Source organism: Macadamia integrifolia, chromosome 1, assembly GCF_013358625.1.
Source record: "Macadamia integrifolia cultivar HAES 741 chromosome 1, SCU_Mint_v3, whole genome shotgun sequence".
Lineage (NCBI taxonomy): Eukaryota > Viridiplantae > Streptophyta > Magnoliopsida > Proteales > Proteaceae > Macadamia > Macadamia integrifolia.
This window is the reverse complement of record NC_056557.1, coordinates 11,939,936-11,967,231: the sequence shown is the minus strand read 5'-3', so window position 1 is coordinate 11,967,231 and position 27,296 is coordinate 11,939,936. Positions and strand designations below refer to the sequence as shown.

Below are 27,296 nucleotides of genomic sequence, written 5' to 3'. Positions count from 1 at the left end.
GATCTCAAAAGTTCAATATTATTATCATTATTTTTGAATGTTTTGTTCATTTGCGTCCTCAGGCTTGATCATGATTTGGGTTTTTCTGGTTTTGTAGTTTTATTGCTTTTCTGTTTGTTTCAATTGATTGGATTTTGTTGGGTTCTCTTGATTCTAGGCTTGTAGCCCATACATTCTCTGGGTTTCTGCTTTGAAAAAAAGAAAAGAGAAAAAAGAAAAAAAAAAGAAAAAAAAAAAANACTGTACCACATATACTACTAAACAAGGTTTGAAAGTCAAACTACTTTTTGGAATGTAAATTTTTAAAATCTAAAAATTTCATTATTCCAGAGGTCTTAAAAATAGAATTTTTCAGAAGTTTTGAGAACTAATTTGATCATTTGAAAACAAAATCCTTCATCAAACATATAGCCGAAATTGTGCATAGATAGGTTCCAACTCGAAATTGGTCAAAAAAATTCATAACTGGGCTTAGAACCAAAATCTTAAACTTGATTGTAACCATTGGGGAATTTTTTTTGCTCACCCATTTAATCCATTGTCAACGTTTCGAGTTTGAATGATATGGTACAATGAACATCCAATTGTTAGAAAGGTTCCGTCATGCACCCCAACTGTTGCCACGGTCAACGTTTCGAGTTTAAATGTTCTGAGTGGTGCGGTGGAATGAACATCCAACGGCTAGATAGATTCGGGCATCCGCCCAAGCTGTTGGCTGCTCACCGCCTATTTTGACGTCATTGTTTCCCTCCAACCTGATGGTCCGAAATATTCCTCTCATCAATACGGCACACGCCGCACACCCTACTCCATTAAGTCCCACGGCGAAGGAGGTATCTTCACCTCCTTCGTCGTGGGAGAAGAGAAACAGCCCCCCACTTTCTCAAACAAAAATCCTCATAATTCAATGAATGGGAACTGGGAAGTGCAAGGAAGGAGACCTCCATCTCATTGAGTTACTTGTAGGGTGTGGACTGTTTGATGGACTTTCTGCTCCTGTAGCACTCTTCCTCCTGCCTGCCTGCCTCTTTAAGCCAACCTTCTTTTGCTTTGCATCTGTTCTTGTGGGATTCAATCATACGTAAAGGACTGAGCAGATATGTCAGCTTCTGGGTTCTCGTAGGTCAACCCTTCTTTCATTTTCTCTGTTGCCGGTGAGTCTCTCTCTCTCGTTGGGTGCTTTGATGGTAGAGAATGATCTCAAAAGTTCAATATTATTATCATTATTTTTGAATGTTTTGTTCATTTGCGTCCTCAGGCTTGATCATGATTTGGGTTTTTCTGGTTTTGTAGTTTTATTGCTTTTCTGTTTGTTTCAATTGATTGGATTTTTTTGGGTTCTCTTGATTCTAGGCTTGTAGCCCATACATTCTCTGGGTTTCTGTTTTGAAAAAAAGAAAAGAAAAAAAAGAAAAAAAAAAAAACTGTGATTTAATGAATATTCGTTTGGTAGTGATTTTACAGTTTAATTTTGATGGACTGGAGTCTGAATATTCTCTTGGTTGTGATTTGAATGAATATTCGGGTGGACTTGTGGAACTGGACGGGTATTATTAGACAGCCAGATTCTGTAGTGGCTCAGTTTTGTGCTTGACAGGAGGAAGCCTAGGTTTTCATTTGCTGGTAATCACTCAGTCCAAGCTGCTACGGGTCTTTTTTTTTTTTTTTTTTGTCCATTTTAGTTGGTATTATTAATCTTGTTTGTTCTCTTGTATGGGAAGCTCGAGGAAGTGAGCTATTTTTTTTTTTGTAGTCATCGACGCCATGGGAGGAATTTGCTCGAGGAGTTCTACTGTAGATATTTCTCCCAGTGAGCTTCCTGTTTATCAGTGCCCTGATTTGTTGTTGAAGGAGGATAATAATTTCATTCCCTCATCCAGTCGGGAAGGCGTGGAGAAGCAGTTACAAGAATTATCGTTCCCGGAACCAACCTCCAGTCCTCGTCATTCTGAGAGCAATCTGAATGATATAAAAGTTGATGGAATACCACGGTTATCCTGGGGTTTATCACACAAAACTAGATCAAACAAGTCCAAGCAGGTGGCAGTTGCAAAGGTAGGTTCAAGACAAATCATTTCACACCATTCTTCCTATTATCTTCTCTTTTTAAGGCTTAAGCTAGCTATTATATTTTCGATGAGCTTCAATAGATTTACTAGAAGTATAGCCTGTTTGGTTAAGTTAGATTTTTCTCTGTTTGTTTTACTACTGTGGCCATCCAATCTGAACTTTTCTGGACAAAATACTTACTGTCATGAGAATGAGATTCAGATGCTACCGCTAAAGATTAGCTAATACCATTGAGTTGTTTTAAGTTTGGCACCATTTAATGTTAAAATAAGTTACACTGTACTGAAAGATGTCAAAAAGAGAACACAAAACCCATGTTACCAAGATAGAAACTTTAGAAACAGACTGCTACATGAGACCACTACCTTGGGCGTGATGATCAGTAGCTTCTGAATCTGTAGATAAGATAAGGAAGTGCTTTTAAGCTTCTTCAAAGGCAAAGATTCGTAAAATACTGAAATATCTCTCCACAGGTTAAGTTGACTATGGATAACGTTGATGTTGTGGGGCTTACTTAAGATGAAGTGTCTGGTTCTCAAACCATGGTTAAATCCTCTACCTTCTTTGCCTGAAAAAAGGGAGAATTTACCAAAGATAGTAATGTCAACAGAAACTACAGGTGGACTATCTTCTATATCAATTCACTTGGGCTGGAAGAACTTGAGCTAGGGCTCTGCCCATTATTATCAATCGCTATCTTTACAATCCTGTTATGCATAGTCACAGAGGGTAATGGAAAGATGCAATCTTTGTTGGTGTATGATGTCTTGTATTCCGTCGCAGTTTAATCCAGGGAGTACTGGTGCAGCACCTAGACAGCCAGGACGGCGGTTCCGCTAGCCGGTTAGCGGGCCGTGGGGGTTGCAAGGGGGGCAGGAGGACCCCTGCATAGCAGGGGGTGTAGGGTGGCGTAGCCCCCCCCGCTCGAATTTTTTATTTGAGGGCAATTGTAGTTTAATCCGGATTAGGGTGGAAATTGTAGTTTAATCCGGATTAGGGTTTTTTCGCTATATATTTGTAGCGAGGGTTTCTTTCTCTATAATGCAAGCAATACTGAGAGATGTGAGGACGAACGCTGTAACCCTATTCTCCATTGATAGTGAAGTAGGATCTCATCTCACCGGGGACGTAGGCAACCTTGCCGAACCTCGTAAAATCTGTGTGCATTGTTTGTTTTGTTTTTTCCGTTATCTTCTGCATCGTTTTAGGGTTGCGTTTCTACAAATTAGTATCAGAGCTCTAGGTTTCAGTTTTCTAGGGTTTACTATCACGATGGCAGGGAAGGGATCGAATGCCAAATATGACATCGAGAGGTTTAATGGGAAGAACAATTTCACCCTCTGGCGTCAAAGGATGAAGGATCTTCTGATACAGCAGGGTTTGGCGAAAACGTTGTTGGGGAAGTCGAAGAAACTTGCAAAAATTACTGACGAAGATTGGGAAGAGATGGAGGAAAAGGCGGTAAGTGCTATTCGATTAAATCTTTCTGATGATGCCCTACAATATGTTGTGGGTATCGAATTTGCACCGCAATTATGGGCGAAACTTGAAAGCATCTACATGACGAAGTCCTTAACGAACAAGTTGTTCGTGAAGAAGCAATTGTATTCTCTACAGATGGAGGAAGGTATGGATCTATTAGAGCATCTTAACATGTCAAATCAGATCGTAAGTAAACTTGCAAACCTAGAGGTTAAGATCGAGGACGAAGACAAGGCGTTACTATTGTTGTCGTCGCTCCCAGAATCATATGATCACCTAGTAACGACTCTCTTGTACGGCAAGGAGACCCTTGAGATGGATGAAGTTGCAGCTGCCCTCATGTCCAATGATACAAGGAAGAAGGCCAGTAGTACGAAATCTCAAGGAGAAGGTTTTTTCGGTGGTGACAAGGAGTAGGAAAGAGGGAGATCAAATCAGAAGGGATCTGGGAAGAGTCAATCGAAATCAAAAGGGGCAAAGACAAAGGTCTCTTGTTACTATTGCAAGAAGGAAGGTCATCTGAAGAGAGAGTGCTTGAAGAGGAAGGCGGACTTAAAGAAGAAAGGTGTAGATAAGGCATCTGAGGAAGCTAGCGTGGCTAACAGTTCAGATGGAGATGTACTCTCTATATCATCAGGTAAGAATCAACCTTATGATTCTTGGATTTTAGATTCTAAATGTTCATATCACATGTGTCCACATAAGGATTGGTTTGATACATATCAACCATAAAATGGTGGGTCTGTCCTAATGGGGAATGATGCCGTATGCAAGACCATTGGGATAGGCACTATCAAAATCAAGATGTTTGATGTGAGAGTAAGAACCTTAGCAGATGTGAGACATGTACCAGAATTAAGGAAAAACTTAATATCTTTGGGGGCAATTGACTCAAATGGCTGCAAGTACATAGTAGAAGGTGGAGTTCTCAAAGTTATTAATGGTTGTCATGAAGGGACAGTTAGCAGGAAACCTATATAGACTCATAGGGAGCACAGTTATAGGTGGAGCATCTGTGACTACAGATGCAGTATTTGATACAGATGATACTTATCTGTGGCATATGCGGTTAGGGCATATGGGAGAAAGAGGATTGATGGAGCTTCATAAAAGGAAAATGTTGAAAACAGTGCAAGGTTAGCTTCAAAACTGCAAAACATAAGAGTAAAGGGGTGCTTGATTATGTACACAGCGATGTATGGGGTCCTTCAACAACAAAATCTAAAGGTTGGGCAGAATACTTCGTGACCTTTGTTGATGATTACTCAAGGAAAGTTTGGATCTACTTCATGAAGCATAAAAATGAGGTGTTCACTAAATTTAAGGAATGGAAGGCGGAGGTAGAAAGGAAGACAGGAAAGAAAATGAAATACTTGAGAACAGATAATGGAGGAGAGTACACATACAAGCCGTTTCTAGAATTGTGCAAAGCTGAAGGGATTACACGTCACTTCACGGTTCCAAAGACACCACAGCAAAATGGTGTAGCTGAAAGGATGAACAGAACACTTCTAGAAAGAGCTCGGAGTATGAGGCTGAATGCAGGGTTGAGCAAGAGATTTTGGGCAGAAGCAGTGAACATGGCATGTTTCCTCATCAATAGGTCTTCATCAAAGGCGATTGATTGTGAAATTCCTGAAGAGGTATGGACAGGAAAATCAGTAGATTATTCTATTCTAAAAATATTTGGTTGTCCAACCTATGCGCACGTTGAGAGTGAGCAACATTCCAAGTTAGACTCAAAGTCTAAGCAATGTATCTTTCTTGGTTTTAAGAAAGGTGTAAAGGGATTCAAGTTGTGGGATCCAAGTTCACAGAAAGTTGTGGTTGGCAGAGATGTTGTGTTTGATGAGTCTCATATAGTGAAATCAAATTACAATTCACAAGCAGTTGATGAAAATAAAGAAGGTTCTACTGTGCAGGTGGAGTTAGGTGAGTTAGAAACAACAAGAGAGAATGAGTCATCAAGTGACTTAGCAGGACAACAGCAAGCAGTAGAAGTTCCCTATACTTTGGCAAAGGGTAAAGGGAAGCGTACTCACAAAGCACCTATGAGATACGGGTTTGAGGACATGGTTGCCTATGCCCTCACTGTAGGTACAGGTGATCCATCTTCCTACCATGATGCTTTGAGTGATACACAGCATGATAAATGGATGATAGCTATGATGGAGGAAATAAAATCTCTACAGAAGAACAAGACTTGGGAGATTGTAGAAAAGCCCAAGGGAAGAAAAATCATTGGGTGTAAATGGGTCTTTCGTAAGAAAGAGGCAGCATCTGAGAAGGAGAGTGAAAGGTATAAGGCCAGACTTGTAGCCAAGGGTTATGCACAGATGGAGGGGATAGACTACAATGAAATATTCACTCCGGTGGTGAAACACACTTCGATCAGGGTACTACTGGCTTTGGTGGCCATGTATGATTTAGAGCTTGAACAACTTGATGTGAAAACTGCATTTCTTCATGGTGATTTGGAGGAACAGATTTACATGGAGCAACCTGAAGGTTTCAAGGTACAGGGAAAGGAAGGTCATGTTTGTCTGCTTAAGAGGTCGCTTTATGGCCTTAAGCAATCTCCTAGGCAGTGGTACAAGCGCTTTGATTCCCACATGATGAAGATTGGCTATACAAGAAGTGAGTATGATAGTTGTGTTTATTATAAAGTATCAAGTGATAATTCTATTATTTTGTTGATGCTTTATGTTGATGACATGCTCATTGCTGCAAAGAACAAACATGATATAGTCTCTTTGAAGTCTTTGTTGAGTGCTGAATTTGAGATGAAGGATCTTGGTGCCGCTAAGAAGATCCTTGGCATGGAAATCCTTAGAGATAGAAATGCAGGTAAACTTTGGGTAACTCAGAAGAGGTATATTGAAAAGGTGCTAGAGCGTTTCAATATGGAAAAGGCCAAGCCGGTTAGCACTCCGTTAGCTGGCCACTTCAAGTTATCTGAAAGGGAATGCCCTACAACACATGAGGAGGTGGAGCAGATGTCTCAAGTCCCTTATGCTAGCGCAGTTGGGAGTCTCATGTATGCTATGGTTTGTAGCAGGCCGGATTTGTCTCATGCAGTCAGTGTTGTTAGCAGATACATGAGTAATCCAGGGAAGGAGCATTGGAATGCAATTAAGTGGATCTTCAGATATTTGAGCAAGACTAAAGATATAGGTGTTATGTTCAGTGGCAAGGGAAGTTCTACAGAATTGGCAGGTTATGTTGATTCTGACTATGCTGGTGATTTAGATAAGAGGAGGTCTACTACAGGGTATGTGTTTACATTGGCTGGTGGACCTATATCATGGAGGGCGATGCTTCAGTCTACAATTGCATTGTCCACTACAGAGGCAGAGTACATGGCAGCAGTTGAGGCTGCCAAGGAAGGAGTCTGGTTGGCTGGACTAGTTCGTGAGTTGGGGTTGGAGCAAGGAGGTACAGTGTTACACTGTGACAGTCAGAGTGCCATACATCTTGCAAAGAATCAGGTGTTTCATGCAAGGACAAAGCATATTGATGTGAGATTTCACAAGATCAGGGAGCTTGTGTCAGAAGGCAGTATTCACTTGAGAAAAATTCATACAGATCTCAATCCTGCAGATATGCTTACAAAGCCAGTTATTACAGAGAAGTTCGAGTCCTGTTTGGACTTGATTAATATTATTCATTGTTGAAGATGAGGGACGCACCAAACATGTGCGGGCTTGTGCCTCTAATGAGGTACAATGATGAAGATGTCTACAAGTTATCTTTACAGGAGGCTCGACAGAATTCAAGCCAAGGTGGAGATTATTGGTGTATGATGTCTTGTATTCCGTCGCAGTTTAATCCAGGGAGTACTGGTGCAGCACCTAGACAGCCAGGACGGCGGTTCTATTAGCCGGTTAGCGGGCCGTGGGGGTTGCAAGGGGGGCAGGAGGCCCCCCTGCATAGCAGGGGGTGTAGGGGGGCGCAGCTCCCCCGCTCGAATTTTTTATTTGAGGGCAATTGTAGTTTAATCCGGATTAGGGTGGAAATTGTAGTTTAATCCGGATTAGGGTTTTTTCGCTATATATTTGTAGCGAGGGTTTCTTTCTCTGTAATGCAAGCAATACTGAGAGGTGTGAGGACGAGCGCTGTAACCCTATTCTCCATTGATAGTGAAGCAGGATCTCATCTCACCGGGGACGTAGGCAACCTTGCCGAACCTCGTAAAATCTGTGTGCATTGTTTGTTTTGTTTTTTCTGTTATCTTCTGCATCGTTTTAGGGTTGCGTTTCTACAATCTTTTGTTATTAAAGAAGTATTCATTTTATTCTACCTGTAAGCTCTTCATAACTGAAGCAATAGGAATTGGGGTAAGCATGCTGCTTAATGATGTGTATGTCCCATGTAGTGAATACAGGGTTATCACATCACATTAAACAAGTTTGCATCTTATTCCTGCGCCTTCTCTTTTGTACGAAGACATTTCTATTTCATTTGGTTTCAGGATGCATGGTTTATCTGCAAAACCATGGGAAGGGTTGGTAGGCCTTTCTGGTGCTTCTGAATGTTTCTGCATTGTTGATTCAAAATCTAGCATGGATGTGTCAGATATAATTTGAAGTGGTCCATGCTGCTCATAATATAGAGCCTTCTATTTCATTTGGTTTCATGATGCATCATTTATCTGCAAGCCATGGGAAGGGTTGGTAGACCTTTCTAGTGCTTTTAAATGTTTCTGCATTGTTGATTCAAAATCTAGCATGGGTGTTTCAGATATAATTTGAAGTGGTTGATGCTGTTCATAATATAGAGCCTTCTATCTTTGAGAGAATGGGAAATACACCTTGTGATTGGTTGATTTGGACTTCCTTGTTGAAATCTTGTTGAGCATATATTGTTAAATTTTAATAATTTGCTGTGGTGTAATCAGATTTCTGAAGTAAGCTCAATTTTGGATACACTTGGAAGTGCCATGACTAATTTGAAGCTAAGCAGTGGATTTGTCTTGGGGATGGCAAGTGAAGGCAATAAAATCTCAATTTTGGCTTTTGAGGTTGCAATCACAATTTTTAGGGGTGCCAATCTTATGCAATCACTTTCGAAGGAAAACATAAGACATTTGAAAGAAGTGGTACTTCCTTCGGAAGGTGTTCAAAATTTAGTATCGACAGATATGGATGAACTCCTAAGGATTGCTGCTGCTGACAAAAGGTGGTTAATGGAATATTGCTAGTTTGTTTTGATGTTGACGTTTTTCTGTGTTATGTTGCTTACCTTCAAAACTGAATGGTTCTTATTGTTGATTTATATCATGTTTACAGGGAAGAATTGAAAGTTTTTTCAGGGGAAGTTGTTCGTTTTGGAAACCGATGTAAAGGTCCTCGGTGGCCCAATCTGGACTGTTACTTTGAGAGGTAACCTAAATAGTTTCTTGCATGCTTCAGTTTTTTGTCTTAATGCGTTTCGTACACATTATTCATACTTTTCTCTTGTGATTCATGTTATGATCAGGCGGGCTTCAGAAATTCCATCACGAAATAGGAAATTGACAGAAGAAGCACAAGCGGTGATGAAGAAATTGATGACCTTGGTTCAGTATACAATTGTAAGTACTTCATATATCATCAAACTGATGAACACTGAATTCTGTCCGTCGATTATTTATGTGAATGTATAATTTTTTTTGCAATTCTAGTGAAGGTGGAATTTGATATTCTGGTTCCACACTCCACAGCTTGTACCAATTTGAAAAGAATCTTGTGAGTTATCTTGGTTGTTGTTTGTTTCTTGTTATGGACTGGTATTTCCTTGTAGATTTGATGTGAAATTTTGGTAAAAGAGCCCTCTTAATTTTTCAACTTCTTCCTTCTCATATCGTCCCTTCTTTTGATTGTATTCTCCTTTTATCCTTTATTAAATGTGTTTATCGGAACTCAGAAATAGAAGATTCCTGCTCCATATGCTCATGTTTTTATTTTATACTTCTCCGATTAGCTATTAAGCTTGTTCCACTCTGGAATATTGCACTACTGTGTGACTACATTCTAAAAATATGCTCCCTACAAAATGACCTGAAAACTTTCTCCATCTGCAAACTTTAACTCATCCTTTAAAGTGTTTCTAATTATATGTTTGCCGTGAGTCTTATTCGGTGTTCTTTCTCCAGCCATGATGCTTCTGGTTCTATGTTTTCCCTTAAATCATATTGAGTACAACCATTTCTTAGTCGCCATATTTTGGTGTTATAGCACATGTCAACCGGAAAAGCAAGAGACAAGATGGGAAAAAAAGTTTTGTATTACTGACATCTGCAATAATGGTAATTTATTCAGTTGTTGTATACTGCCTATTATACTCTTCATTATTAAAGTCATTTGGTTAAAATGCCCTTTGGATTAGACCCTGTGGTTTTTGATAATTTTTACTGCTGGTGAGAATGTTTAGAAGTCAAATGTTGAAGAACATCTAATCGATCATAAACTTGTGCCTCTTCTCCATGACAATTTTGCATTTCCACATCTCACATTAAATCGATGAACAAATTGACTATAAGAAACCATCAAGCATGCACTGTTTCCTCGTGGAAACACCTCTTGATATTTAGAAAGGTGGAATGGCGAGACGGATGCAAGGCAAGCCGGCTAGTGATGTTGGTTACAGTGGATGAGCCACCTCATCACAGGTCTATGTTATTCTACCACCTTTGGGGGGAGCAAGAACAGAGAATATAGTCTAGTTCTTTTTAATCATCCTTTCCATCATTAGGGCTTTCATGTGCAATGCAGATGGTTTTACTTTGATCTTATCCCTGGAGCTAATCATGTCATGGAATATAGGAGAGGCAATCAAATGAGCTAAGGGAAAGAAAATGGCAACTTTGAGAATAATGCAGCCTTAACTGTAACTTGGGATTGGGAGAGTCAAAATTACGTTGCCTCCATGACAAAGAGTTGATCAATCGAACAAGAAAGAGATGCAACTTGCAAAGAAGAGACTCCTGTGGAGTTCTAATGCTCTAGGGAGCAGCTTTATTTAGCTCAATGATTCTGCCTCCTAATGCCATAGATGTGTTACATTAATAGATGAAATTCAAAAACAAGGGAATCAAATTGGATCCATATGGATCAATGGGATTAGGAAGCTACTAGTTTAATTTAGAGAATACTAGGAACCTACTAAATAAACTAAAGAGAATAATGGAAAGCTACTAATTTAGCTATGGAATAATAGGAAAGCAAAGCTGCTGCTGTCCAACGTTTCTGACTTTGGTGAGATCATGATCTGAATGGAAAGTGTGGATTTGGGCTGTAGTGATTTGCCTTTCCAAGTGGGGGTGCACAGCAAGGCTTTATCGGTTGGTGATGGGCTGCCTTTCCAAATAGGGGCATGCACAGCTGGGCTGGGTTGGGTTGGATGCAGCTCTACTTCTCCTTGCCTCTATCCGGGCTGATCTTCTCAAGGCCTTGGGATGGTCTGATTGGAATTGGATGCGATCCTGATGTGTGGCTACATCAGAGAATTTCCCGCAGAAGAAAATTTTCAACCTGGCACTAATCTTCTGTTCTATTTTCTCTGTTTGCTGTCTGAAATTGGTGGATGTACCAACTCAAGCCTGAGTCTGGAGGTGTGTATTGGGTACTGGCACATCAGTTATGTTGTAGTAGAGAGGGTAATTGCTTTATTTTTACTCACTGTATTATAGTTATGATAAACATTTTTTGAAAATGTGGGTTCAGAAGTTGCTATAAAAAAAGTGATAAATAAAAAGAAATCCTATGGACTTTTACTAGCCTATCAAATGGCTAAGTTGAACATGTAAATCATCCTTCTTGGGTGTTTTAATTGCTAATTACTCTTTAAATCCTGAATATTCTCTCGGATTGATGGGGGTAGGTGGGATGAACCCTAGGTTCATGTTGCACACCTCCTCTAACAATAATAGGTCAACAATAAGGTCAAAAGTCAACCTTATCAGATAGAGTTCAGATTATAGACAAAGGTAGGTCGATGTTAGGTTAACAAGCTCTCAAAAGACTGCGATGATTCAACGGCCAGATTTAACCCAATTAGAGAAATAGTGAAATCTGGAAAATTAAATCAGAATATGCAAATCCCTAATTACTTTCAATCAGAAGACTCGGATGAACATTGGATTATGGTGGATTGTAGTAAACCAGTAGAGGAACAAGTTCCCAAAATATGATGGTGATCTAAGGGTCAGATTAAAACTAATTAAACAAGAATCAAATCTGGGAAATTAAAAGGGTAGAATGAGGAGATTTAAAATTACTCAAGATCAGCAAGCCTGATCTGAGTCAAGTCTTGGTCAAAGGCCTCCATTAGGGGGCCCCTTGAATATTGGAGATCTGATGGGTAAATGCTCCTTAAAGGTGAATCTTGTTTGTGATGAAAAGGAGTCCAAAACAGTGTATTTGCAAGCCCAAATTGAGATGCTGTGATTTGGTTCTCAGCAAGAACAGTATGTATGCAGCAAATAGATAAATAATAAACCTACCCAAACTATGGTTTAAATAGTAAACAAGAAGCTTGAATAGACACGAATGCAATGACATTTACCTAAAGGGGCATATTGGGCCCAGTGTTCAAGGGTGCTTTGGCTTCGGGAAGGAGACCGCAACATAGCCTTCTTCCACACCGCAACAGCTCGAAGACGTCACATTAATCACATTTCAAGGCTCCGAAATACATATGGACAATGGATTACTGAGGAACCAGATCTGAACGAGCATATACGGTCATATTTCTCCACTCTGTTTTCTTCTTATCATGGTGTGCATAATTCAGAGTTCATTTCTTCAATTCCGACTGTTGTTACCAACAATATAAACCAACAGCTTTGTTCCCCTTTCTCTTCTGATGAAATCAAACTTGCTGTTTTCCAAATTAAGGGGTACAAAGCTCCCGGTTTAGATGGGCTGCCAAGCAGATTTTATCACATTCATTGGGATGTGGCTGGTGAAGATGTGACCAAAGTTGTCCAACATTTTTTCTCTAATGGTTATATGCTTAGAGCCTTTAATAAGACTTGCTTGACTCTTATCCCCAAAAGGAAAAATCCTACCGAGATGGGTCACCTACGACCTATTAGCCTTTGCTCAGTAATCTACAAGATTATTGCCAAATGTTTGACCAATAGGCTTAAACCCCTCATGGACTCCTTTATTAGTGAGACCCAAAGGGCCTTTGTCCCTGGGAGGTCTATTTCCAACAATATTTATATTGCCCATGAAACCCTTGATTTTTTAAAATGCTCAAAAAACAAAAAGGGTTTCATGGCTATAAAGTTGGATATCAATAAAGCCTACGATAGAATAGAATGGCATTTTCTTGAAAATATTCTACTAAAAAAGGGTTTTGCAGGCATGGTTTAAAGTATCTCTGATATCGATACGATACCCTCCAATACGTATCTTAAATTTAGTCGACTGATACGATACACACTGATACAAAACATGAAATTTTTAAAATCCTTTCGTATCAATATATATCCTATGATACATATCGATATGCATCAATACACTATCGATACGTACTGATACTCTATGGAAAATATAAAATCGAGGTGAAATATACGTTTCGATATGTATCGGTAAGATCGGTGAGTATTTGAATGTATCGATCGGTACGTATCGATGAGTATCAGTGAGTATCGGTATGTATCGATTAGTACATATCGATGAGTATCGATACGTATCGATGAGTATCGGTATGTAACGATACAGTACGCTACTGTCATGTAATGGCCAAGATGCGTATTTTTTCAGAAAACACGATTTTTTGAGGGGTTTTTGTTCCAAAGTTACTGCCAACCATATTTCTTTCTAACTAAAGTGGAAATCAAGGTTGGGAACAAGGATTTTACATTTATGGGACAACTACAAACCTTGAATTCTTAGTGCGATACCCTCAATTTAGTGTTTATGTATAATATATGTTATCAATAGTTTTTTTTAATAAATTTTTATGCAAAAGTGTTTAAAAAGGTGTTTTATATCCATTTATATGCGCATTTTTAGCGTATCTTAGCGTATCTCCGACACGATACAATACCCTCCGATACGTATCTTAATTTTGGTTGACCAATACGGTGATCGATACCGATACTTTAATCCTTGTTTGCAGGACAATGGATTCAATGGATTATGCAATGCGTATCCACAGTGGAATACCACATAAAGGTGAACGGGAACATCATCGGCCAAGTTACCCCCAAACGAGGTCTGTGACTAGGCTGCCCACTCAACCCATACTTATTTATACTGTGCCAAGAATCGCTGTCTAGACATCTCCGCAAGGATATTAACTCCAGACTCCTTTTTGGAATTCGGTTAAGTAGGGGTGGCCCTTTGGTCCATCATTTAATGTTCGCTGATGATTGCATGGTTTTCTCAAGGGCTGACCTTAAAGACTGCAACACTATTCTCAAAGTATTCCATGATTATGCCCAAGAATTTGGATAGTAGCTAAATTTGGGAAAGTCAAGCATGGTTTTTAGTCCAAGGACCCCACAACACATGTGCAGGCGGATCTCCTCAACATTATCTCTAAAAGAAGTCAGATCCCACGGCATCTACTTGGGTCTTCCTTCTTCATTTGGTAGATCTAAGAAACAAGTATTCTCCTACATTACCGATAGAGTAGAATCCAAAATTTCCGGATGGCGAGATAAATTACTTTCAAGAGCGGGGAAGGAGATCATGATCAAATCAGTGGTATCAAGTAACTAAGCATATGCCATGTCAACTTTCTTGATGCCAAGTGATCTTTGTAAGAAGCTTAATAGCCTTATTCATCGTTTCTGGTGGAACAACTCCAATGGACAAGGGATGTCTTAGGTTAAATGGTCAAAAGTATGCATCGGCAAGAAAAATGGGGGTATGGGCTTTAGGAGATTTTCCAATTTCAACCAAACCCTCTTAGCTCAACAAAGCTGGAGAATTCTCACTCAGCCTCAGAGTCTATGGGTTCAAATATTCAAAGCAAAATATTTCCCTTCAAGTGGCTTCCTTGAGGCACAACCTACTACTCGATGTTCTTGGAGCTGGAAGAGTATTCTACATGGTAGAGATCTATTGCTCAAAGTTCTACGTTGCAGAATTGGCAACAACCGTACCACAAATATCATCTCGGATCCCTAGGTCCCCTTCCTTCCCAATGGAAAAATTACTAGCTCTTCGAGACAACTTGCATCACCTCTAGTTCATCACTTAATTGATTGGTGTCATGGCACTTGGAATCATAATACTCTTAGGGAGTCATTCTCCCCCGTTGAAGTGCTTGCCATTCTAAGGCTCCCCATCCTCTCTGAAACTAAAGAAGATTCATGGTTTTGGGCCCTTTCTTTAAATGTTATCTTCTCAGTTAGATCAGCGTATTATGCCAGCCTAGCTCATGACAGCGCTCTCACATCCATGGCATCTTCTTCCAGCCCGGATCGTTTCTGGTCAACTATTTGGAAAATGAAGATTTCCCCAAAGCTTCGTGTCTCTATGGCAGTGCGGACACAATGCTATAGCGGTGAACAAGGTTTTGTTTGATCAGAAGGTTGCAATCAGCCCCATTTGCCCAGTTTGCGGAGAAGAAGAGGAGTCCATTTGTCATGCTCTCATGCGATGCCCCCACGCTGCAGCTTGCTGGCTAGCCTGCCCTTTACGCCTCAATGTCTCTGAATTCCAAGGCAACAACATGAGAGATTGGCTGGTCTTTATTCACTCAAAACATAAGAATGTGGAGGACCATGCCCATTTTGATCTACTTTGGACCTCCCTTGCATGGCAAATCTGGAAATCTAGGAATAGAGCTTCTTTTGATCTTCAACAACCGTGCATCACTAACACAATCTCAGCATTTAACCACACAGTTTCTGAGGCTATGGCTGCTGCAATCCAATGTGACCAGCAAGAAATCCAGGCCCCCCTTCCAATCTCTATTTCAAACTCAAGGCTCCCAAACCACTTCTCCATCTTCACAGATGGTGCTTGGTGTGAGTCATCTTTCTCGAGCGGGAGGGGGGTAATTATTTGGGACCTAGCGATTCTTTTTTTGCAGCAAAATGCAAGTCAGGTATTGGTTTCTCTGCTGCTGCAACAGAACTCGAAGCTATTCGTGATGGGGCTCTACTAGCACAGGCACTTCGGCTTCAACAGATCACCTTCTTTTCGGACTGCCACAATGTGATCGCAGCTCTTAATGGAACTATTGCTTCTTTAGATTGGGTATCTCTAGATCTTGTAGACAATGTTTTGCACATATGCTCTTCTTTTTCTTCTTGTTTTTTCTTTTTCACACGCAGGAAAAATAATGTCCTTGCTGATTTCATCCAGATTTTGGCTCTCTCGAGTGTGGTGGCTTCGGCCCCCTCCTTTTATTGTAAACCCTTTGGTTGTTGCATCAAGGTGTTTTACCTTGGATGCTTTCTCTCAATGAATTTTCCTTTGTTAAGGAAAAAAAAAACCTAAAGAAGGGAAAACAGAGAATAGAGAGAGGATAAAGTAACCAATGGCTTCCCACCAATAACCTGGACCAGAATCTCACTGTTCCAAAGGATTTTCCACCATTCACTGAATCTCACAGAATAAAGAGAAGGCTTAAGCCAAAATCTCATTAATCAAAATTCGTGCACAAGGCTGTAGCCCCTTACAAACTTATATGGAAGACTCAAAAATAAAATCAGACACTAAAAAAGAAAGAAAGGCCTAACCCAATCCTTAACTAATAATGGAACATAAACTGACTAGGAAACTAAAACAATGAAGATAATGACTCGAAACAGAACTGGACTTATAGAATCCTAATCCATCCTAATTCCTAACTAAAACACTTATCAAGGATTGTTGTCTCCTGGGGCCTCCCTCTTTCCTGTCTCCAAGCCCCCTCTTAAGGGTGTTGGCTTTGTGTAATTTTCTTTTACCTTTTCTTGTGCCTTTGGGGTTTTGTATTTTTTCTTCTTTTCTTTGGTAATTAACTATTTTATTCACCCTCAACAAAAATAAAATAAAATAAAATAAAAAATAAAAATAAAAAAAATAAAAATAAAGTTACTTAATAATGTTTTCCTTATTTTGAACATGTTTGGCATCTGTCTATTATATATGTGCTTTCATGCGTGATTTTTTGTTTTCTTGTATTTTTTAAGGCTTGTTCACCCTTGACTTCTCCATTTAAGTTCATCTCCTTCAGTGTGTTGCCATAGGAAACAGTCTTTGGCATAGTTGTCAGTCTCCTAGGCAGAGCCTAGACAACAAGGTGGCTCTTGACTACTTTCCATATTGTTCAAGGAGCGCAGACTGAAAATAAGGGGGGAGGGGAATAGAAAGTAAAAGAAAGAGTAAAAAAGGGGAGGAAATTGGGTGATGCAGGACAAGTTTAGGAAACCTAATACAACTCTTCCTTTGTTGTCCCACTGCCCCCTTGCTGTTAATTGATGAATCCCCATTGTGTTTGAGAGGCTATAATAAAAGATAAAAGTGGGAAAATTGGGACTGGTAGAAAGGAATAGGGGAGAGGAAGAGGGTGGTAGCATAAGAGGGAAGAGTTAGGAAAGAGAGAGGTTTCTTGGCTTCACTCTAAAAATTGCAGGAATCACTCATACTGCAGAGAATGGGAGAAATCTCCTAGTTTCAACATTCTTCATTCATCCATTGATTGTCTTCCTGTCATGAGTTCAAAGGGTCTTCTAACATTACACAACAGGGGGAACAAAAAAAGTTGTTTCCTAAAATAACTACCCACATAACTACATATTAAACCTCTAAACAATTATTTCCTACAACAACTACCCATATAACTACAACATAATAACAACAAAACACGACAAAAAAATAAGATAGTCTGGCCCCAAATAAAAGTATAACAAAATAATAAAATAACTACACATAATGCTGGTCATCTAGCCATAACAAAGTGACATGTCGTTGCATATGTTTGCATCTACTCTGATAAGTCCTAAATCCTGGAATGATGTCCTCATCATTGGGGGGACAGGAATAAAAAAGGGGAAATGGGAAAAAGAAAAAAAAAAACCTGAGCTAGAATAGAACAATTAGAAGAAAAATGGGGAGAATGCCACTACTGCCAGAATGGTTGCAGCAGCAGTCATTGCCACCACCATCTACAGTCATCATAGTAGTGGAATCTTCTGCCTTCAGATTTTTCTGAGACATCATCTCTGCCTGGCATCAAATATGATGAATCTTCCGGCATCGACATGGCTGGAAGAGGGAAGTGTATAAGATGGATCTACAGTCTTCTTATAGTGTTGTAGTACTATTTTTCTTTCTATAGTCAAAGGTAAGTATATTCTAGTTGGAAGTTAGAGATATTAGGGTTAGGGACTTAGAGATGAGGAAGAAGAAGAGAAGAGAGGAAGGAAGAAGAGGGAGAGAAATTGAGACAAGCAAGAGATAGAAGAGGGCAAATTGTGGGAGATCATTTTTCTCTTCCCACCTATATTAGGTTCAAACTAATAACTTAGGGAAATTACGTATTCCTCCCTAAGGAGGTAAAGAGAAAAAAGGAAAATACAACTTAGGACAACTTAATATAAAGACAATTCCTAAAGTACCCCTATTACATAAACTCCAACAATTCTTACTTTACATATAAGTCTTTCATATTTATTTATAACTAAAAGGGAGAGAATTTGATATTTTAAACAAGAGGCCTCTTTGAAATTATAACTAAAAGAAGAAATTCTAATTTATTTACACTTAAAACGCCCCATTCTATGTAATTCCCAGTCTCTTTGTCGCCCTCCCACCGCTTAGCTTCACCTTGTCGCCATGACAACTATGGTCTTAGGATTAGCTCTCTTCCTCTGTTGCTGTTACTTGCTTAGGGGTGTGTGTCTGTGTCCATGAGAGAGATGCATTATTAGGTCACATTGTATTGTCTTTGAGTACCTCTTTTATTCAATCACTTTCTCTTCAGCATCTCATAGTGTACGGATCCATGTCTGCATTAGTGCTTATGGACCTATGGTTGTACAATGTAAAAGAATCATGTGAAATAGCTATGATGTGGTCAATGAGAGACCTAATCTCCTTATGTTTATTGGAGTCTAGGTCCTTATCCAGTCTCTCTGTGGCAGGAACTCACCTTGTCTTTTTTTTCTTTTTCTCTCTTTTAAAAGGTAACACAATTCTTACATTGAGTTGAAATTGATTCTTAAGACATTAGCCAGACAGTATTGGGTGTAGTTTTGTTTATTTTGTATAAACGTAAAACACAAGGTATGTTTCATAATTTTAAGAATCTAAATGAAGGAAAATAAACGTTACTGCTTTTGGCACAGGAATTATACCATGAGTTGTTGTATTCCTTGGAGAGAATTGAACAAGATTACCGGCATAAACTTCAGGAAGAGGATAATACAAATGCTTCTCAAAGAGGTGAGCTGTCCTTGTGTTTCCTTGTGTTTCCAAGTGGTAGGACCTTCTGGATATGGATAGGTAGTATGGCAGCTTGTCTGAGAACTTACAAGGTACTTTGATTCTCAGTAAGCTTCCTGTAGATTATATACAATTAATCTTCATATGCAAAGTACTCTGCAAGGTTCCTCCATTGCGACTTAGTGGTTGCAGGTTCAAGTTGGGAAACAGCCTCTCTGCGAAGCAGGGTAAGGCTGTGTCCATTATGACCCTTCCCAGACCCCGCAGCGACGGGAGCCTCGTGCACTGAGTACACCATGCAAGTGGTAGAAGCAAGTATATACTCCTTTAATGCATGGGATTGTCATCAGCATGTAGTAGAAAAAAAAATCATTGAAGGAAAAGTGCATAAAGCTGCTAGTTATACTATGGGTGGTCTCCCAGCATGGCCAATTCTGATTTAACTTTGGATGTTTCAGTTGTATTTAGCTTGACAGAAATGAAAGCAATCCAAAACAGTAGAGATACTTAGTGTGAGACCTTTTTTTTTTTTTGGGTAGAAACTTAGTGTGAGAACTGATATCTAAGTGCTCAGATACAAGCTGAAGTTGGGAAGTTTCATTCTTCCAGGGTACCATGTTATGGTGAATAATGAATTTTAATATTTCTTTGATCATCATCAATTCATCATCAATGATATCTTAACTAATATTCCTTTGGAAATGTTACTTATTGCATTTGAAGTAATCATCAGTGTTGTCAATTGCTTATTTGTTTTTGCGTTATACTTGGCTAAACTACAGGGTGTAATTCTTATGTGGAGCATGAGCTTCTTGTGCATCAAATAATTAATAGATAAACTGATTTTTGGGCCTTGAATACAGGCATACAGCCTAAAGAATCAAAGGGGTCTGGCCCATAAGCCACATTTAAGTGGCCAGAACCATGGGCGATAGGACCAACCAGCCTTGGCTCATGGGTTGCAAATTTTGGGATGGAATAGCTTGGGCTACAAGCTATCTTCTTGTTACTTGTTTCCTATTATGTTTTAGACTTTGTCCTTAGACAAGACTTTGTTTTGAATTTAGTTTACTTATTAGGGAACAAGCCTCAATTTTCCTAAGAGGCTTCTAGTTCTTTCCTTTTTTATTACTTTCTATTTTATGTGTTTAGAAAGTCTATTACTATGTGTAATTGGGGACCTGACTTAGAGTCTCACCCACGATTTATTAAATGAAGAAAAGCTTACTCGTGCAAAATAATACCTGTGAGATGCAGTGAGGTGAGAGACCTTCGGTGAGATACCCTAGACTGAGATAGTCTCCTATCCTGCTTCCCCTTCTTCTCCAATCGATACCCTGTTTTCTTCCCTGATCTGAGTTCTTATTTTCTTATCAACTGAGGCTAATCGAGACCCGTACAGAAGCTACTGATCATCACTGATATTCCCATCAATAGTACCAAGCAAGGATTAAAGTATCGGTATCAGTCGTCGTATCGGTCGGCGAAATTTAAGATACGTATCAGAGGGTATCGTATCGGTATTGGAGAAACTTTAAACCATGGTACTGCCAAGTTGTTGTTGATTATTGCTGCTGTTTGAAGGAAGGATTCCATCACCTGCGATTCTGGTTTGAAGGGTTTCTTGCTGAAATCTTTAAGGCCTTCGATCTCCCAAGTCAACCATCAGTTTCTGTCCAAGTTTTGAGGATCAAATCCCCTCATCATAAGCCCCACTCGACTAGAGTTTGAGCTTGTTTTGAGTTCTGGTTTGTATAGTTCCAGCAATCTTGTTACCCCTAAATCAAGAATTGGTAGAACTCAGGATTGGACAGTCAGTTCTGCCTGAGATTTTGAGGGTTGAATACATCCATTCATACCGACGACGTTCAATGGTAATCTTATCGCCATTCATCCACTGTTGCTGTGTTTTCTTGAAAGTGTTGAGTCCCGGCTGACATTGAGGGGGGGGGGTGGTGAATCATTGACTCACAAATTCCTTTCCTTTTCTGACTGTGCACTTGACTTCACTGAAGCAATCGCACACGCATTCGTCTGCACACTAAGCCTCTTGTCGTAGGCACTTCCAAGTTTGTGTACCCATACTGTAGCCCATGTACACTCCAAAAACAGTACAAGAAATACAATGAATCCACAGCACAACACATGGATTTTCACGAGGTTCAGCAACAAGCCTACATCCCCAAAGTAGTTCCTGTAAAGGCTTCGTACCTACTCAATACACTACTTTAATTGCAATGTAAGAGCACCCATTCCTAGGTTTTTCTAGCATATAACTAAGAGGGTACTTAGTCCCAATACAACAGACAATAGTAACTGTCAGAGGGAGCACCCATTTCCCTAATTAGATGATTAGACAAATTTGGTCTTATACAAATTGCCCTACAATGAAGTTCAAGCTAGCATATGTCTACTACACTCTTTTCCTATAGCTAGCATGCTTACACATACATAGACAATGATATCAAAGTAATTGCAGAGATGAAAATTCTTACAACCCTTGTCTGATGTACACAGAGATGTCCTGGAGATGCTTTGAGTTCACTGGAATTATCAACTTTTCCTTCAATGGGGCAACTTGAGCTTTCAAGTGACTACAGCCATGGGGGGATCACTCACACTGCCTTTCCTTCTCCAATCTTCTTCAAAACACATGGGGACCACAAACCCTATCTTTTTGAATCACTTTCTCTTCCTTCTTGACTTGAATTTAATAAACAAGTCTCCCCCTACAACCACCTTACAAGACCTCCTTTAATGGAGCTTGAACAATTCACTTGAAGTAGTTAAATGGGAGTTAATGCTCACAAGTGAGGGGGAAAGTTTCTCCTTTATTCTTTGCACGAACTTCTTTGTTTCCTTGTTTCAGGGTGATAGGGCTCGGACAGAGGAGAACACTGCCTTTTGGAACACCCAAATCGGACTTCATATGGGCAAGATATGCTCAAAATAGTATCGGCCTCTAAAAACAAGTCAAATGGAATCTTTTAGAGAGACTACGTGCACCCGTGAGTCTGTGATGCACCAAAGCCCGGGGCAGCTCTTGGCCGTGCGATCTGCATCTCTAAATGGCGCGTCGATCTTGGACCGAGTTAGGCGCCCAAACGATCTCAGCCACGAGCTGTGCGTAGAAGAACGGATTGCCGTTGGATCTGTTTGCTAAAGGCGGGAATGATCGGAGACCTTTGGATGCGGATCACCAATGCCCGACGAATAAGGGCTCATCAAATGGCATCTCTGTGGCACATTCCATGCATGCGCGAAAACAGAGGCTGGGGTTGATCTAATGAGGCGCAGCGTATGCATCGTTGATGCACCCAGCCAATCAAGTCTTGCATGAAGGAATCTTCCTCACCTCGTGTCATCTTGAATGACAAAAATGCCCCCGAACTTAAATAGGTCAAAATTTCCGGAATCTTGCATGAAAATCCGTAAAATACACAACCAATGCGTCCACTGCACTCAACCAACCTCTGACACACTACTCATCACTGTCATATCACTAGAGTGACTGTACATTGCCACATCATCACTTTTGGCGACTTCATCATTGACATGTGGACAAGGTTGCCCACAAGGACAACTAATATGCAACAGAAAGTAGTTATTCTCAGGCTGTTGAACCCTATTTTGTCCTGCGATAGGTATTTATTAGCTTCTGTTTGTTGTCTTCTTTTTGGTTGGGATTATTCACTTCCATTGTTAGATATTATTAGAGGTTATATAAGGTTGGGTTAGCCTACTGTTTGTTGCGTATTCATAAACTGTGGTTAAGTCTGAAACCAATGCCTTTTTTGAGTTACATATGTGATCCTGTCTGGAGTTAGGTTACTCGAGACCTAGCTTCACATCATAAACACAGGCATATTCATATGAGTTAAAGGACAGTCAATAGATATTAATAGGAAATGCATCAAATTGACTTGAATATTTTTAGAAGGAAAGATGTTATGACTAAGATGCTAATTATTTTGATTAAAAAAATATTAAAAGGAAATGCTTATCAGCGGCAAAGTTTTCTTTTTTATTTTTGGAGAAATTAAATAATTATAAAAAAAAAATTAGTCATACTTTCAAGTTTAATTAATGTATGAAGTACATGGTCCAAACTGACAAAGGGGTGATGGCTTAAGGTGTTTTCTTAAGAACTTAGGTCGAAGGTTGCCAAGACTCGAGAGATAAGCTTGAAATGGATTTTTTTGGAGGATAAATTAAGCTTCACATGGATTTTGAAAATAATTATGACTATATTTGTCTTTTTTTAATATGTAGGAGACAGCCTTGCAATTTTGAGAAAAGAATTGAAGAGCCAGAGGAAGCATGCAAGGAGTCTGAAGAAAAAATCACTATGGTCCAAGATCCTGGAAGAGGTAGCTAATCAGTGCTGCTTTTTGGCCTTCTCATACGAAGAGGCGCGTTGATCCATGAATTGGTCCTCTATCTACTGTGACCATAATAGGCCTAGTTTTGAATTTTGTTGAACTAATTATTTCTGACAAAATAGATCTTTCAAACAATCTAATATCCCATCCACTGCAGGTGATGGAGAAGCTTGTTGACATTGTTCAATTCTTACATTTAGAGATCCATGATGCCTTCGGTGGAGCTGGTACTTATTTCTTAACTTTAAATAAATAATTATTTATGCTCCTATAGAAGCATTCATGGTTTTCATTTTCTATTTAATTTGAAATCGAATTGTTTACAACATTTCAAGTCTGAATGCTTCATTTGTTTAAACAATTGAGGATTAAAACTAAGGAGGCCTTGGGATGCACCAGTACGGAGGAATGATCTGATTCAGATTAAAGGAACTAAAAGAGCTAGGGCAAGGCCTAAAATGACCATAGGAGTAGTGAGGAAAGACATGCATAGTTTAGGACTTGTCCCAAGCATGACCTCAAATAGAGCTGATTGGAGGGCAAGCTGAGCTGTTGTTATGTTTCTGTGTTCCTTTCTCTTACTAGTTTTATTATTATTTTGTCTTTACACGGGTCAATGTAGCCAACCCCATTTAGTTGGGACAACTGGACAAGGCTGAGTTGTTGAAGATAGTTCTTTAAACAAATAAAAAAATTATTTAGATCACCTTGCAAGAAATTGGTAATCATGTTTCCACTAACAAACCTGTGGAGGAATAAAATGCGATACTTGTGCAAATTGTGAATACGGTCAAGTATTCAAGTTTCATAGTCTTTATGCTTATTTGCCATCTTGATCTGCTGGTGTCTCCTTTCAGTTTGAAGCCCCCAGGAAGTTGGGACCTTTATTTTCCCACTAGTTATTAGGAGGTGCTCAGACTTGATTCATAGGAATGACTTCATTGATTGGATTAAAAAATGTATTTATTTTCATGTTTGGGTGGGGGCATTTTGTGCTATGTTGTATGATTGTATCTATCCATTTTTAGACTATAAATTTGCTCATCTCTTGCACAGTTCTTTAAATATATATTTGTTTGAGAAGTTCTGATGTTCTTCCCATGGTCAACTTGCAGATGGTTATAGACCAGTAAAAGGATCTCAGACTAGTAATAAAAAATTGGGTTCTGCTGGCCTTGCTTTGCATTATGCGAATATCATCACACAGATTGATACACTTGTAAGTTCTCGCTGTCGGAGTTGTATTTATATCTGTATTCAGGTTTTGTTCCTATCTTGGAATTAACCATGATCTTATGTGGTAATCATCCTATTGGACAAGGTTTGGCAATAAAGGCTTTTTTTGCTTGCAAGGATAACTATTGTTCAAAAACATTTTTTCCAGCTGCAAGTTGAACCCTGCTTTCTGTATTATACATTTTAACCATATCAAGCTCAGCAAAAGTGCACTGTTTGCAGGAAATTTGGTTCATTGACCCCTATAAACCCTTTAAAGAAATAGTTCTGCTTCCAAGTCTGTAGGATAGAGTATGCAATAAGATCCTGCTAGGTATGGTAACTCATTTACAGCTTGTCTATCTTGTTTGGCCAGTATAAGAATTCTGATTGGGGATTGATAAGCCCCATAATAGTTCTGATTTGGGAATGACTGTTCCAATCAGCCAGCTTGATTAGCTCTAGCAGTGAGATGATAATGTTGAAGCTACATCCATGCCCTTTTTTAATGGAATCCATCTCCATTTACTCCCCACTTCTCACCTAATAGGTAACGGAAAGAATCTTATTAATAAAGAAGGAAAGGAACAACAGAGAGAAGTGGAAAGGAGGGGAGGATAAAGCTCCCGGAGCACAGCCCAAAACCAAGTTACACCACCCAAGAACATCCCACCTTACAGGGTGTAAACTTGAATATGAAGAATCCCCTGACAGACCCAACAACTGCAAACTGTAGAACTCATCACCAAGGCCCACAACAATCACTGGCAGCTGAACTTGAAAGAGAAAACGAAAGGCTTGCCTAAGCCTGGTTTTCCACTTTGTCAGCCTGAACTCTTCTCTGGCACATTCATTTGACAAATTAGGCCCTTGGTTTTGTACCATCTAATAGGGTGCAACTACCATGGTTTGGTTATGAGCATTATGGATCATAGTTTGACTATGAAGCCTTCACTTCTTTTGCACTTTGTTTATTTGACTTCAATGCTTCCATGGTAGTTTGAGGCATACTCATCATTGCTTTGGAAAAAAACAGACCCATCTTCTCCCTCGTTCCAATACTTTTCAAGCAATTTTCTATTCATGGTCCGCCCTCATTCTCCAATTTGATGCTATTGGTAGTTGCCGATCCAAGTTCAAAGAACCATTAACCAAAATATCAAAAGAAGAAAAATATAGTCAGATTGCTGAGCTTCTTAATACTTTTGCATCTAAGGTCATCCTCTTGATTAGAAGGTTTAAGAGGGGTTGGATCCTTGTTGCGCATGCTCCATGTATGGAAATTGGATCTCTTGTGTCTGTTACAGGAATGGAAATAGGCAAACTAGAGAGGCAATAATGTTTTTGGGAAAGAGTAAAAGTTGTATTCTATTCCTCCTGTCTTTTTTTTCTCTTTTAGAATTATGTTCCCAGGGTTCTTCTTGAGCTCGTGATCTTGTTCTCCTCTTTATTTCTTAATAAATTATGTAATCATATTTATGCTTTAATTTATCTACAACTATCAGATGGGTAGTAGGATAATGGATGTGCTTTCTGTTAAATCACATGGTGAGAGTTTTGCTGAGTAATCATCTGTTTGTGATCAGGTTTCCCATCCAAGTACTGTGCCTTCAAAGACCAGGGATGCATTATACCAAGGACTGCCACCTACTGTAAAATTGGCCTTACGCTCAAAATTAAAGTCTTTTCAGGTTAAAGAAGAGGTATTCATGGTTCTTCTGAGGTTGCTCTCTCAAGTCCATTTTAATACTTCTCTAGTTGAGATCTCATCCGCTTAGTGTTTTTTTTTTTTTTATTAATACTAGTACTGTAAATTTAATTGATCAGACCATTTATTTCTTGTTACTTTTTTATGAACCACTACTTTGCAGCTCACCGTTCTTCAAATCAAAGCTGAGATGGAAAAAACTTTGCAGTGGCTTGTTCCCCTTGCCACTAACACAACGAAGTAAAATTGCTGGCCTTTATAAAAAGCTCCTTGTTTGAGTCTTATGTATTTATTGTTATCACTATGATATCACCTTATTTGGTTGGTAATGATTCTGTCTTCCTTGTGGCTGCTAACATTGTTAGAATCAGGACCCGTACACGAGCTGGGGAAACTGACTTAATTCGGATAGAAACACTTCACCATGCTGACAAGGAGAAGACCGATGCGTATATACTTGAATTGGTAGTGTTGCTTCACTATCTCATCAGCCAATCAAGGTTAGGCTCCAATTGTGGCGGAAGGTCTCCCACTGAATCCTCAGTACACTCTTTAACACAGAAAACAATTCCACGGCTCAGACACAATTCCAATGCTCGATCACCTGCCCTTACAGTTAAAGACCATGAGATGTTCCGGGATGTGAATAAAAGGAAACAGACACCAGGAATAAGTAAGAGTCAGGAGTTTGATACTGTAAAAACCAGGTTGAGGAAGCACAATAGGCTGAGCAAGAGTAGCAACCACTCACCAGTGAGTGGAAGTTCTTCCCCGTTAGGAGGCCATCTGCCATTCCAGTAATCGATTCTGACATTGGCTGGATCAAGGCTTTGGATGTCATTGACAGAGTGGATAGAAAAGTTTGTAACATCTGTTGATGTTCATGGAATAGATTGGGATAAGTGAAAGGGTTGCTGTTCGTGTATATATGGATGCATATACTTCTGATGGTTGCACTGATTAGTGGAGTAGAATTTGAACAGTACTTGGGTTCATCATATGTACAGAATTTGTGATCATTTTCTTAAAAATTCAGTTTCATGATTTTGTTACTTCGCTCAA

General features: G+C 39.4%; 1 pseudogene; it reads left to right on the top strand.

Annotated features, from left to right (window-relative positions):
* Positions 1-758: 758 nt before the first annotated feature.
* On the top strand, positions 759-27,296 carry LOC122085945 (annotated as a pseudogene).